The sequence below is a fragment of the Bufo bufo genome, chromosome 2 (genome assembly GCF_905171765.1).
Source record: "Bufo bufo chromosome 2, aBufBuf1.1, whole genome shotgun sequence".
Lineage (NCBI taxonomy): Eukaryota > Metazoa > Chordata > Amphibia > Anura > Bufonidae > Bufo > Bufo bufo.
Window position 1 is genome coordinate 402,768,201 of NC_053390.1, and position 12,785 is coordinate 402,780,985.

General features: G+C 40.9%; 1 protein-coding gene across 1 annotated transcript in view; it reads left to right on the forward strand.

Annotated features, from left to right (window-relative positions):
• Positions 1-12,785, forward strand: part of LOC120989272 (lysophosphatidic acid receptor 1-B-like) — a 160,567-nt gene that overhangs the window by 36,233 nt on the left and 111,549 nt on the right. The window contains 1 exon segment of the mRNA XM_040417264.1: positions 9,328-9,395. The gene's annotated coding sequence lies outside the window, so the exon portion shown is untranslated.

Here is a 12,785-nt window from a genome sequence, read left to right on the forward strand (position 1 = left end):
TAAATAAATTATAAAAAAAACGCCACCACAGGCCACACTGCAGCTTCTAGCCTTGCCCCCATAAACCATAACCCATGAATCTAAATGTCTGTTATGGAAAGGAGACATAATGAAAAAAATACTTTTACTTGTATATTGTGCTGTTACAAAAAGCAAATAAAAAATATGAAAAACATTTTCCCTTTTTATAAAAAACGAAAAACTAAAAAATACTAAAATAAAAATGACATAAAGTCCCACTTATCACCAAAAAAGGGCATAAAAAAAGATTTACATAACCAAACAAAAATGACATGTACAAAAAAATATAAAAATGTGCCTGGTCAGGAATTAGGGTAAATGTCCCTGTCTTGAAGTAGTTGAAATAAATACATAAATAACAGTAATCGCTTCTATCCTGATCTCCTTGACAGTCATGGCTGTAATAAGAATGTAAAAATGTATTGGAAACACCTTTTTTTATGCAATTTATCTTTATATTTGGGACTGAAAGATCTTTATAAATCACTGAGAAAAATGCACCAAGAGGATATGCCACTGACTATACTAGCTGGTCATACAAGCAGATATTAAAAGCTGAGACTTTCGCCAATATATTCCTGTCAGGAAAATATCGGAGCCCATCATTGCACCACGTCACGGTCACTCAGCATGGCAAAGGGTCCTACCACTACGCTAACTGTGGTGTAAACACGGTCTGAAGGTGATGTAATCCAGCTCACAGCCCAGCCTGCACACAAATGCCTAGCAGGACAGCCAGTGCAATGCGAACAAAGCAGGACTGTGAGCCCCACCCATATCAGACCATGTGATGAAGGATTCCAGGTGCAAAGGAATGTTCAATTGCCAGATGAAGGCACATTCAAGACATAAAACGGGATGGTCGTTTGCTGCGGTCCACATGCGGTGGGACTGCTCCCCCAATGATAAACACGCTACAGTGTTTGGGGTTTGAGCAGCTCCTCCATATCTGCCACGATAGTTCTGTGGTTCACATGCGATGGGACTGCTCGCCCAATGAGAAACACGCTACAGTGTTTGGGGTCTGAGCAGTTCCGCCATATTGGCCACTGCAATTCTACAGTGATTTTGTTTTATGTCTTGAATGTGCCTTCATCTGGCAATTGAACATTCCTTTGCACCTGGAATCCTTCATCACATGGTCTGATATGGGTGGGGCTCACAGTCCTGCTTTGTTCGCATTGCACTGGCTGTCCTGCTAGGCATTTGTGTGCAGGCTGGGCTGCGAGCTGGATTACATCACCTTCAGACCGTGTTCACACCATAGGTAGTGTAGTGGTAGGACCCTTTGCCATGCTGAGTGACCGTGACGTGGTGCAATGATGGGCTCCGATATTTTCCTGACAGGAATATATTGGCGAAAGTCTCAGCTTTTAATATCTGCTTGTATGACCAGCTAGTATAGTCAGTGGCATATCCTCTTGGTGCATTTTTCTCAGTGATTTATACAATTGTATTTTCATCCGCACAATGCTCCGGCCTGTGCAGGATGCTTCTGTGGTGCATGTGGACCGCGCTGGCGTCCTCCTTTGTACGCATTTATTGCTCGGGATGGTCGTTTGCTGCGGTCCACATGCGGTGGGACTGCTCCCCCAATGATAAACACGCTACAGTGTTTGGGGTTTGAGCAGCTCCTCCATATCTGCCACGATAGTTCTGTGGTTCACATGCGATGGGACTGCTCGCCCAATGAGAAACACGCTACAGTGTTTGGGGTTTGAGCAGTTCCGCCATACTGGCCACTGCAATTCTACAGTGATTTTGTTTTACTGAAAGATCTTTGACAATTCTTCAGTGTCTAGATTATGACATAAAGTACACACTTGTGATATTATGAAATGAATTGCTTACAGATATGTAGCTATAAAATAATATCAGATAAAGCAGCAGATGTGCAGGAAACAAAACAAGGCTGATAATGAGGTAGGCAGAATTTATTACTGGATGATATTGACATGGCATGATGTATTGGAACGATTAGCATAAACAGGACTTTAGAATAGCAATACATGCTAACAGCCGCCACACAAAACTATGGGTGATTCATTAATTTCCCCCCCTTAACCTGCCAGACTTACAATAATTTATGCCAGGAATTGGCGTAAATTACAGTTCAAGCCCTAGCTGGCATAGATTTGAGTTTCTGGTGCGCGGAGGGCCAGAGGCACACATAATTTGCTACTTAATGAATTAGGTACATCTCAATCTGGCACACAGTAGATCAAAACTGGCGTAGGAAATGTCATTCATCATAAATCTCCCCTATAGGCACCATGTACAGAAACCAGCTCATACAGAACTTTTCCAATAAAATTGCTGATAGACAACCATAAAAATAATAGAACCAACGTTAATTTATTATACTCACATATATAGCGCTGACATATTCCGCAGTGCTTTACAGACATTAGCATCAATATCTCACCGATCCGCTGTACCCATTCCGACACTGCCTAGGTCTATACTGGTCCTGTCTCAACATACAGGAAATGCCTGCTCAGCCAATCACGGAGGCAAGTTACAGGCATTTCCTGTGTGTCAAGTTGGGAACAGGAAGTAGAGACCCTCAGGGACCAGGTCATCATTGGAACGGGAGCAGTGGAATTGATGAGATGAGTATTGGTTCCATTATTTTTCTAACCCCCTCTGAGCCAACTGTCACCATTTTTTTTTCCTGCTGGAGAGTGCCATCACTATTTAAAGGTGTATTCCCATTTCATAGGATATGCCATCCCTTTATGATTGGTGAATTAAGGGACCATCACACCAATGCAGCACAGAGACCACTTCACATATTCCCTGCACAAACATGCACCTAACCAGAAGGAAAGGCTGTGGATGGGCCAAAGAGCGGAAAAGCTGCACTACAACACCTTCATTTTCAGGATTAATAGGTTTTTATTGATGTCTCAGAGGTCGCACGCGAACTCATTATAAAGTCATGGCATATACTACAGATCATACATCACTTTATAACATGGAAATACACCTTTAAAGGGATTCTACCGTCAACAAAATTTCTCTCATATTAACAACCTATAATTTTTTTCTATCTAATTATGTTGTATGTCTTTTTTTTTTTTTTTTTTACAAAAAACAGTAACTTTTTTTGAAGTTACTTCATATATTCTGCTTTCTGTCCTGGCTTTTTAAAGGGGTTTTTGAGGCTTGACTAATCCTCAGAATAGGTCATCAGAATCTGATTGGCAGAGCTCCGACATGAAGAAACCCCGCCGATCAGCTGTTCGAGAAGGCAGCAGCACTCACAGTATCGCCACAGCCTTCTCAGTTTTTCTTAGGCCAGTGACTACACGTTCATCACTGGCCTATAGAAGTGAATGGGTCTGAGCGTGATACAAAGCACAGCCGCTATACAATGTACGGCACTGTGCTTGGTACACACTGAGAAGGCTGTGGCACTCACAAGAGCTCTGATGCCTTCTCAAACAGCGGATTCCGGGTGTTAGATCCCAATACCCCCCTACGCCGTTCATACACGGATGACCTTTCCTGAGAATAGGTCATCAGTTCTACAGGGAGTGCAGAATTATTAGGCAAATTGTATTTTTGAGGATTAATTTTATTATTGAACAACAACCATGTTCTCAATGAACCCAAAAAACTCATTAATATCAAAGCTGAATATTTTTGGAAGTAGTTTTTAGTTTGTTTTTAGTTTTAGCTATTTTAGGGGGATATCTGTGTGTGCAGATGACTATTACTGTGCATAATTATTAGGCAACTTAACAAAAAACAAATATATACCCATTTCAATTATTTATTTTTACCAGTGAAACCAATATAACATCTCAACATTCACAAATATACATTTCTGACATTCAAAAACAAAACAAAAACAAATCAGTGACCAATATAGCCACCTTTCTTTGCAAGGACACTCAAAAGCCTGCCATCCATGGATTCTGTCAGTGTTTTGATCTGTTCACCATCAACATTGCGTGCAGAAGCAACCACAGCCTCCCAGACACTGTTCAGAGAGGTGTACTGTTTTCCCTCCTTGTAAATCTCACATTTGATGATGGACCACAGGTTCTCAATGGGGTTCAGATCAGGTGAACAAGGAGGCCATGTCATTAGATTTTCTTCTTTTATACCCTTTCTTGCCAGCCACGCTGTGGAGTACTTGGACGCGTGTGATGGAGCATTGTCCTGCATGAAAATCATGTTTTTCTTGAAGGATGCAGACTTCTTCCTGTACCACTGCTTGAAGAAGGTGTCTTCCAGAAACTGGCAGTAGGACTGGGAGTTGAGCTTGACTCCATCCTCAACCCGAAAAGGCCCCACAAGCTCATCTTTGATGATACCAGCCCAAACCAGTACTCCACCTCCACCTTGCTGGCGTCTGAGTCGGACTGGAGCTCTCTGCCCTTTACCAATCCAGCCACGGGCCCATCCATCTGGCCCATCAAGACTCACTCTCATTTCATCAGTCCATAAAACCTTATAAAAATCAGTCTTGAGATATTTCTTGGCCCAGTCTTGACGTTTCAGCTTGTGTGTCTTGTTCAGTGGTGGTCGTCTTTCAGCCTTTCTTACCTTGGCCATGTCTCTGAGTATTGCACACCTTGTGCTTTTGGGCACTCCAGTGATGTTGCAGCTCTGAAATATGGCCAAACTGGTGGCAAGTGGCATCTTGGCAGCTGCACGCTTGACTTTTCTCAGTTCATGGGCAGTTATTTTGCGCCTTGGTTTTTCCACACGCTTCTTGCGACCCTGTTGACTATTTTGAATGAAACGCTTGATTGTTCGATGATCACGCTTCAGAAGATTTGCAAGATATCTCACTATTTTAGACTTTTCTGAGCCTGTCAAGTCCTTCTTTTGACCCATTTTGCCAAAGGAAAGGAAGTTGCCTAATAATTATGCACACCTGATATAGGGTGTTGATGTCATTAGACCACACCCCTTCTCATTACAGAGATGCACATCACCTAATATGCTTAATTGGTAGTAGGCTTTCGAGCCTATACAGCTTGGAGTAAGACAACATGCATAAAGAGGATGATGTGGTCAAAATACTCATTTGCCTAATAATTCTGTACAGGGTGTAAAGTCTTGGAAAATCCTTTTAACTTACGCCTTTGTTTGGAAGTTTAGCACGGCAGAGAGCCTAGCTTTCTCAGTCAGACCATCACTATGACCTGAGAGGGAAGGGGATGAGTTACAGCATCAGTTAGGGCATCTTCATCATATTGTTATCCAAATTGTACAACCTAGTGTAATACTTGTGGGTAACATCTTTCCCTCACAGCAGCAGTAAGCTAAATAATAGATTAGAAGTATAATATAGGAGTTTTAGCTTTATGCGCTAACTGCTGTAAAGGGGAAATATTTTGCGTTTACTTTTCAAAAAGATAGTACCGCCATAATAAAAAAGAAAAACAGCCAAAACATTTTTAAAAAGTTTTCTATACATATTGAGTTTATAAAATACCCTTTCTGACGTATGTGTCCCTTTTGGGACAAACGATCTGGCTTGCAATGAGGTTTCAAAGGTGAAAGAAGCTTTTCACACACTTGGAAAGGATATACAGGAGGTTGCATCAACTGTTTCATTCTCTGCAGTTTTGCCTGTGCATAACCTTCAGCATGACAGGAAGATGCGCATTAAGGAATTCAATGTATGGCTTGGTGAATGGTGTCTGAACCAAGGGTTTGGCTTTGTGTCTCATGTTAGCTCTTGTTGGAATGGAAAAGAACTGTACAAGAAAGATGGTTTGCACCTTTCTCTCAAAGGAACGAATGTCCTCGGTGAACAGTTCCAGGTATTTGCTAAGAAGCATTTAAACTAGGAAAGGGGGGCAAAAGAGTGATAATCCAGCAGTCCAACTGCCCCCCGAAACAATGCCAGAAAAGGGCAGTAGCACAAAGGTTAAGAAATGACAAGCTCAGAGTCTTGTCTACAAATGCTCGCAGTCTAGGAAATAAAATCAATGAACTTGAGGCTATAATGGCATCTGAGAATATAGATGTAGTGGCTGTTACTGAGACGTGGTTCAAGGGGAGTAATGACTGGGATATATCAATACCAGGGTTCTCTCTATACAGGAAAGACAGAGAAGGCAAGAAGGGGGGAGGGGTGGCCCTGTATGTGAAAGATAACCTAAAATCTAATTTGATACAAGTTAGTGAGAACAATTTAGAGTCAGTTTGGGTTACCGTGCAGCTTGATAATCATAAGGCAACTCGTGTAGGTGTGATATATAGACCACCTAGCCAAGTCAAAGAATTAGATGATCTACTAGTTGAGGAAATAGCTAAAATGACATTGAAGGGGGAAGTTATCATTATGGGAGACTTCAATCTTCCAGATGTAAACTGGAAAACCAAAATAGCTAGTTCTGCCAGGAGTACAGATATTCTAAATTCCCTACTGGGATTATCTCTACAGCAAGTAGTGGAGGAGCCAACCCGGAAGGAGGTCATTTTAGATTTAGTATTCACAAATGGGAATTTGGTATCTGATATTACTGTAGGGGAAAGCTTGGGATCTAGTGATCACCAGTCAGTGTGGTTTACTATAAGTACAGTGACTGAGTCACACCACACAAAAACAAAAGTTTTAGATTTTAGAAAAACAGACTTTTCTAAAATTAGATTAGTGGTATACAAGTCCCTATCAGACTGGAACAGTTTCATTGGAGTCCAGGAGAAATGGGACTACTTAAAAGTGGCACTATTGAAGGCAACAGAAAATTGCATTAGGCTTGTCAGTAAAAGCAAAAAAAGGAAGAGACCACTGTGGTACTCAGCAGAAGTGGCCAAAATCATTAAAAACAAAAAGATAGCATTTAGGAATTATAAAAAAAAACAAAACGAGGATGACAGACAAATTTATAAGATTAGGCAGAGAGAGGCCAAACAAGTTATAAGAGCTTCCAAAGCACAGGCAGAAGAGAAATTAGCTCAGTCAGGAAAAAAAGGCCAGAAGGCATTCTTCAGATACATAAATGAAAAAAGGAAACTAAAACAAGGAATTACCAAATTAAAAACAAAAGAAGGAATGTATATAGAAGAAGATAAAGAACTAGCTGACTGCCTCAATGAATATTTCTGTTCAGTTTTTACAAAGGAAAATGAAGGAGAAGGACCTCAGTTAGGAAAGAAGTCTAATGAATCTTTTGATGCATGTGTCTTTACAGAGGAAGAGGTTCTAAGTCAGCTGTCTAAAATTAATACAAATAAGTCACAGGGGCCTGATGGGATACACCCAAAGCTATTAAAAGAGCTCAGCGTTGAACTAGCAAAACCATTAACAGATTTATTTAACCAATCGCTGGCAACAGGAGTCGTCCCAGAAGATTGGAAATTAGCAAATGTTGTGCCCATTCATAAGAAAGGTAGTAGGGAGGAATCGGGCAACTATAGGCCAGTAAGCCTGACATCAATAGTGGGGAAATTAATGGAAACCATACTTAAGGAGAGGATTGTGGAACATCTAAAATCCCATGGATTGAAAGATGAAAAACAGCATGGGTTTACTTCAGGGAGATCATGTCAAACTAATCTTATTGATTTTTTCGATTGGGTGACTAAAATAATAGATGGAGGAGGTGCAGTAGACATCGCTTATCTAGACTTTAGTAAGGCTTTTGATACTGTCCCACATAGAAAGCTTATCAATAAAGTGCAGTCTTTGGGCTTGGACTCCCATATTGTTGAATGGATTAGGCAGTGGCTGAGGGACAGGCAACAGAGGGTTGTAGTCAATGGAGTATATTCAGACCAAGGTCTTGTTACCAGTGGGGTACCTCAGGGATCTGTTCTGGGACCCATATTGTTTAATATCTTTATCAGCGAAATTGCAGAAGGCCTCGATGGTAAGGTGTGTCTTTTTGCTGATGACACAAAGATTTGTAACAGGGTTGATGTTCCTGGAGGGATACACCAAATGGAAAAGGACTTAGGAAAACTAGAGGAATGGTCAAAAATATGGCAACTAAAATTTAATGTTGATAAGTGCAAGATAATGCACCTGGGCCGTAAAAACCCAAGAGCAGAATATAAAATCAGTGATACAGTCCTAACCTCAGTATCTGAGGAAAGGGATTTAGGGGTCATTATTTCAGAAGACTTAAAGGCAGGCAGACAATGTCATAGAGCAGCAGGAAATGCTAGCAGAATGCTTGGGTGTATAGGGAGAGGCATTACTAGTAGAAAGAGGGAGGTGCTCATGCCGCTCTACAGAGCACTAGTGAGACCTCATTTGGAGTATTGTGCTCAGTACTGGAGACCATATCTCCAGAAGGATATTGATACTTTGGAGAGAGTTCAGAGAAGAGCTACTAAACTGGTACATGGATTGCAGGATAAAACTTACCAGGAAAGATTAAAGGAACTTAACATGTATAGCTTGGAAGAAAGACGAGACAGAGGGGATATGATAGAAACTTTTAAATACATAAAGGGAATCAACAAAGTAAAAGAGGAGAGAATATTTAAAAGAAGAAAAACTGCTACAAGAGGACATAGTTTTAAATTAGAGGGGCAAAGGTTTAAAAGTAATATCAGGAAGTATTACTTTACTGAGAGAGTAGTGGATGCATGGAATAGCCTTCCTGCAGAAGTGGTAGCTGCAAATACAGTGGAGGAGTTTAAGCATGCATGGGATAGGCATAAGGCCATCCTTCATATAAGATAGGGCCAGGGGCTATCCATAGTATTTAGTATATTGGGCAGACTGGATGGGCCAAATGGTTCTTATCTGCCGACACATTCTATGTTTCTATGTTTCTATGTTTAATGTAAGTGGAAGGTGAATGTATACAGAAACAGAGTTAGCTGTGTGATTTTGTTTGGCTTCAGTATGGGGAAAATTTTGGGGGAAAATTGGCTTCTACCTCACAGTTTTTTTTTTTGCCTTCCTCTGGATCAACTTGCAGGATGACAGGCCGAACTGGATGGACAAATGTCTTTTTTCAGCCTTATGTACTATGTTACTAGTATTGAGTACAACAGTGTGTTAAAAGTAAGAGAAAACAGCTGGAAGATACAGTGCTGTGTCAACTTTCTGGTTTCAATAAGAAAAAAACAAAACTAGTTGGCGTAAAACAGTACTGTTTTATCTTATGTAGCTAACAGAATACAAAAAGGGAAATAAAAAATGACATAGCATATTCACATATAGGCTGTAAATATGTGATAAAAAAAATTTGATGGTAGTGTCCGTTTAAGTTGACCAGCAAGTGTATTACTATATCCGGATTTTACTACTAAATGTATATTTTGATGCAAACAGATGAATAATGGAAACTAATTGAATTCTTTATCAACTTTGTGTTTCAGGACAGTCTTTAAAATTCACTAGAAAGAACCGTGGTAATCAATACAAGACCAACGTGGCAGCTCTAAATGTAAGTTCAACTTCCTATTATGTATAGGGATTCTTTGCCATGTATACATCATTGCCTTTATGACATGGGTCTGATAGATATACAGGTATGGTTGCCCACTGAGACACCAGACAGTATAGTGTTATCCTACTAAGTCACTGTGAGGTCATCACTGTGTAGATCCTATGTGGGAATTCAAACAGAAGAAAAAGTTAGTGAACTTTGGTCTAATAACATACAAGCAGTTGTACCATGCATGTCTTTAACTGAGCACATGGAGTAAACATCCACATAGCAGGGACCAAACTAAGTCAATCTCTGTGCTAATGACTTCTCCATCTGAAAAAGGTGTCTCAGTCAAGGAGATGAGAGTGGAAGTCTGGGTTTTATGGGTGCCATTAAATTAAGGCACACAAAGCTTGGTCACTGACAAATCTGTTATTCTCAAGAAAGACTGATTAGTGGGAACTATGCCTTCATGCAAATAACTTTCAGAAGACCATGGAAAACATGTTATACAGACTCATAGACCAGGAATATGCTACAAAACCACTGATAAAGATCTGGGTTATTACTCGCCCTAGGAATGGGCATACTGTTAAAATCACGCCAAAGGGTAATCCTGAAAAAGGTGAGAAAGAACCCATGGGTAACAGCAAAAGATTTACAGAAAGCTCTACAAATTGAAAAAATATCTGTTTATGTGTCCACCAAGGGCCAATTGGCCATAGACCTTACAGGAAAATTTCCGAGGGAGGAAGGGGGCGATGCCCAAGGGGCCGCCCAAGCCCTCTTCTCTGCCTCAGGCCAGGTAGATATTGAGCTCTCTGTGGTAATTAGCACTGTGAGAATCAGAAACTGATGTACTCACCAGCGACCACACATGCCCTCTGAATTCAATTGCTGAGGCCCGCATCTCATTTCCTAATCCCCCTGCTCCATATGTTAATTAGAGATAACTGGAGGAGGACAGAAAATGGCAGGTATTGATGACCACAACAGAAGGACAGCTTTTGGGGGAATATATTGTGCTGCACTGTGGTATTTGGCTCTGCTGGGGCAGTATTTTGCACTAGTGTGTTGCCCCGTCTTCTGTCAGTTTGTACCCACCTACAACATGGCCACTTTTAGTTTTTTTTTTTCCAGGGACACTTTAAGTTCCAAGTCCTGGTGTCCACCATTAAAAAACACTGAACAATGATGGCATTCATGGATGAACATCACAAATTAAGTCTCTGTTGTTCAAACGGTCTGCCTTAAAGGGACACTGACAGGCCCTATAAACATATTTAGTTATTCCTATGCAGTCATAGATCTATTAAAGTGTATTCCAATGATATAAGAGTACCCCCTGTCCGCATTGTAAACCATGTAAAAACAACTTTATATTGATCTGTCAATCACATTTCTTTATGCCCAAGGGGCATTTTTTCACATTTCTTTATGCCCAAGGGGCGTTTTTTCTCCTACCTTCGTGCCCAGCCACGCCTCCTAGCGCCGCCCAGCTCATTATTATTCACTGCGCTGGACGGCTCTTACATTCCCCGATCCTGTCAGTTCCCACACATGCCCGATAGATACTTATGGGCATCGGCCTCAATCGGACCATCTGCTCATGCGCCGGCACCCTCCCAAGCCTGTAATTGAATCCAGCGCTCTTCTCTCGAGTGACAGGATCGGGGAATGTAAGAGCCGCCCAGCGCAGTGAATAATAATGAGCTGGGCGGCGCTATGAATCGACAGTTGAGGCACGGCTGGGCACGAAGGTAGGAAAAAAAACTCCCCTTGGGCATAAAGAAATGTGAAAAAACGCCCCTTGGGCATAAAGAAATGTGATTGACAGATCAATATAAAGTTGTTTTTACATGGTTTACAATGCGGACAGGAGGTACTCTTATATCATTGGAATACACTTTAATAGATCTATGACTGCATAGGAATAACTAAATATGTTTATAGGGCCTGTCAGTGTCCCTTTAAGTTTGCCCAAGACCACCAGATGTTCCACAATGGGTAGATGAAACAAAAATGGAACTTTTAAGCAAAAATGCACTATGCTATGTTTGGAAACAGCACTCACCAACAACAAAACCTTGTCCAAACTGTGAAGTAATGAGAAAGAGTCATGGTTTTGGACTACTTGGGTGCCTCAGGGCCTGGACACTTTGTGATCAATTAATTCTATGGTGTATGTAAACATTAGAATGCAAGAGCAGCCATCACCACAAGCTGCAGAAACATTGGGTGATGCAACTAGACAGTCACCTGAAAACACAATGAGCAAGTAAATCAACCCAAGAGAAAAAGTAGTATTTTGTTATGGCTCACCATACCCCTACTGAGAGGCTGTGGCATAAAGTAAAGAGGGATATGCATGCAAGGAAACCTATTTTGATGAACTGAAACACATTTACAGGGGGGAATGGTCAAGCACTCCCTTTCAACACTGTGTAAATCTTTTCAGCTAGAAAAAATGTTCAGTGAAGGAGATTGCTGCTAAAGCAGGATCTACAGGTTATTAAAGAGGACCTTTCATCTGTTTAATCCTAGTCTAATTAGTGTCCTACCATATAGGGCGGCCCCCACCAATGTCATCGCACTGGCTATGAGCAGTGCTCTCTGATTGGATACGCTCACAGCCAGGGAGAAGAGAACCGCTCCAGTCTCCGCCTAGTATAACCAAGTCGGCTAATTAGAATATAAGGCGTCAAAATCAACAGGGGACAACAATGGACGAACTGGGGGTCTTTGAAAAAAAAAAAAGTGTGATGACATCAGTGGGGGCCGCCCTATAAGGTAAGACCCTAATTAGACTAGGGCTAAACAGATGAAAGGTTCTCTTTAAATTCAAGGGTTCACTCTTTTGCTCTTCACCACAGATGTTTACTGTGTGTGCTATTAGCGTAATTAGATTGTGTTGTAATTATGTAATTAGACTGCATATTAGTAATCAGTGCAGAAATCCAGGGAATTCCATAGGGTGCATTTACTTTTTCCTGCAGCTGCATGTGTGAATAAAACAGAACTTAATGTTATGCTTGCCTCCCAAGCCCAGTGGGAAACTTGGTCAATGGGCAACCAAGGAGTTGGCATTACCATATACTACTACTAGATAGACAAGAATGCGGTTTGAACGTTAGGACTATTCATATGCAAACCAGATCCTCCCATTTCAGATGCTATTTCACGGATTACTGGATTATCTATCCTGCAGAAAGTGAATGCTATTCTGTTCTGTTATTATGGCAAGATGCTAGGTAGAGGTGAGTAAATTGATTGTAAAGGAATATATTTTTTTACAAATTTCCCAAAAGATTCAGATTTTAGTGAATCCAAAACTTTTGTGATTCATTTCTGATGAATCGCTCAAAATGGCATCTGCCATTTTACAGATCAGAAGAAAATACTGTT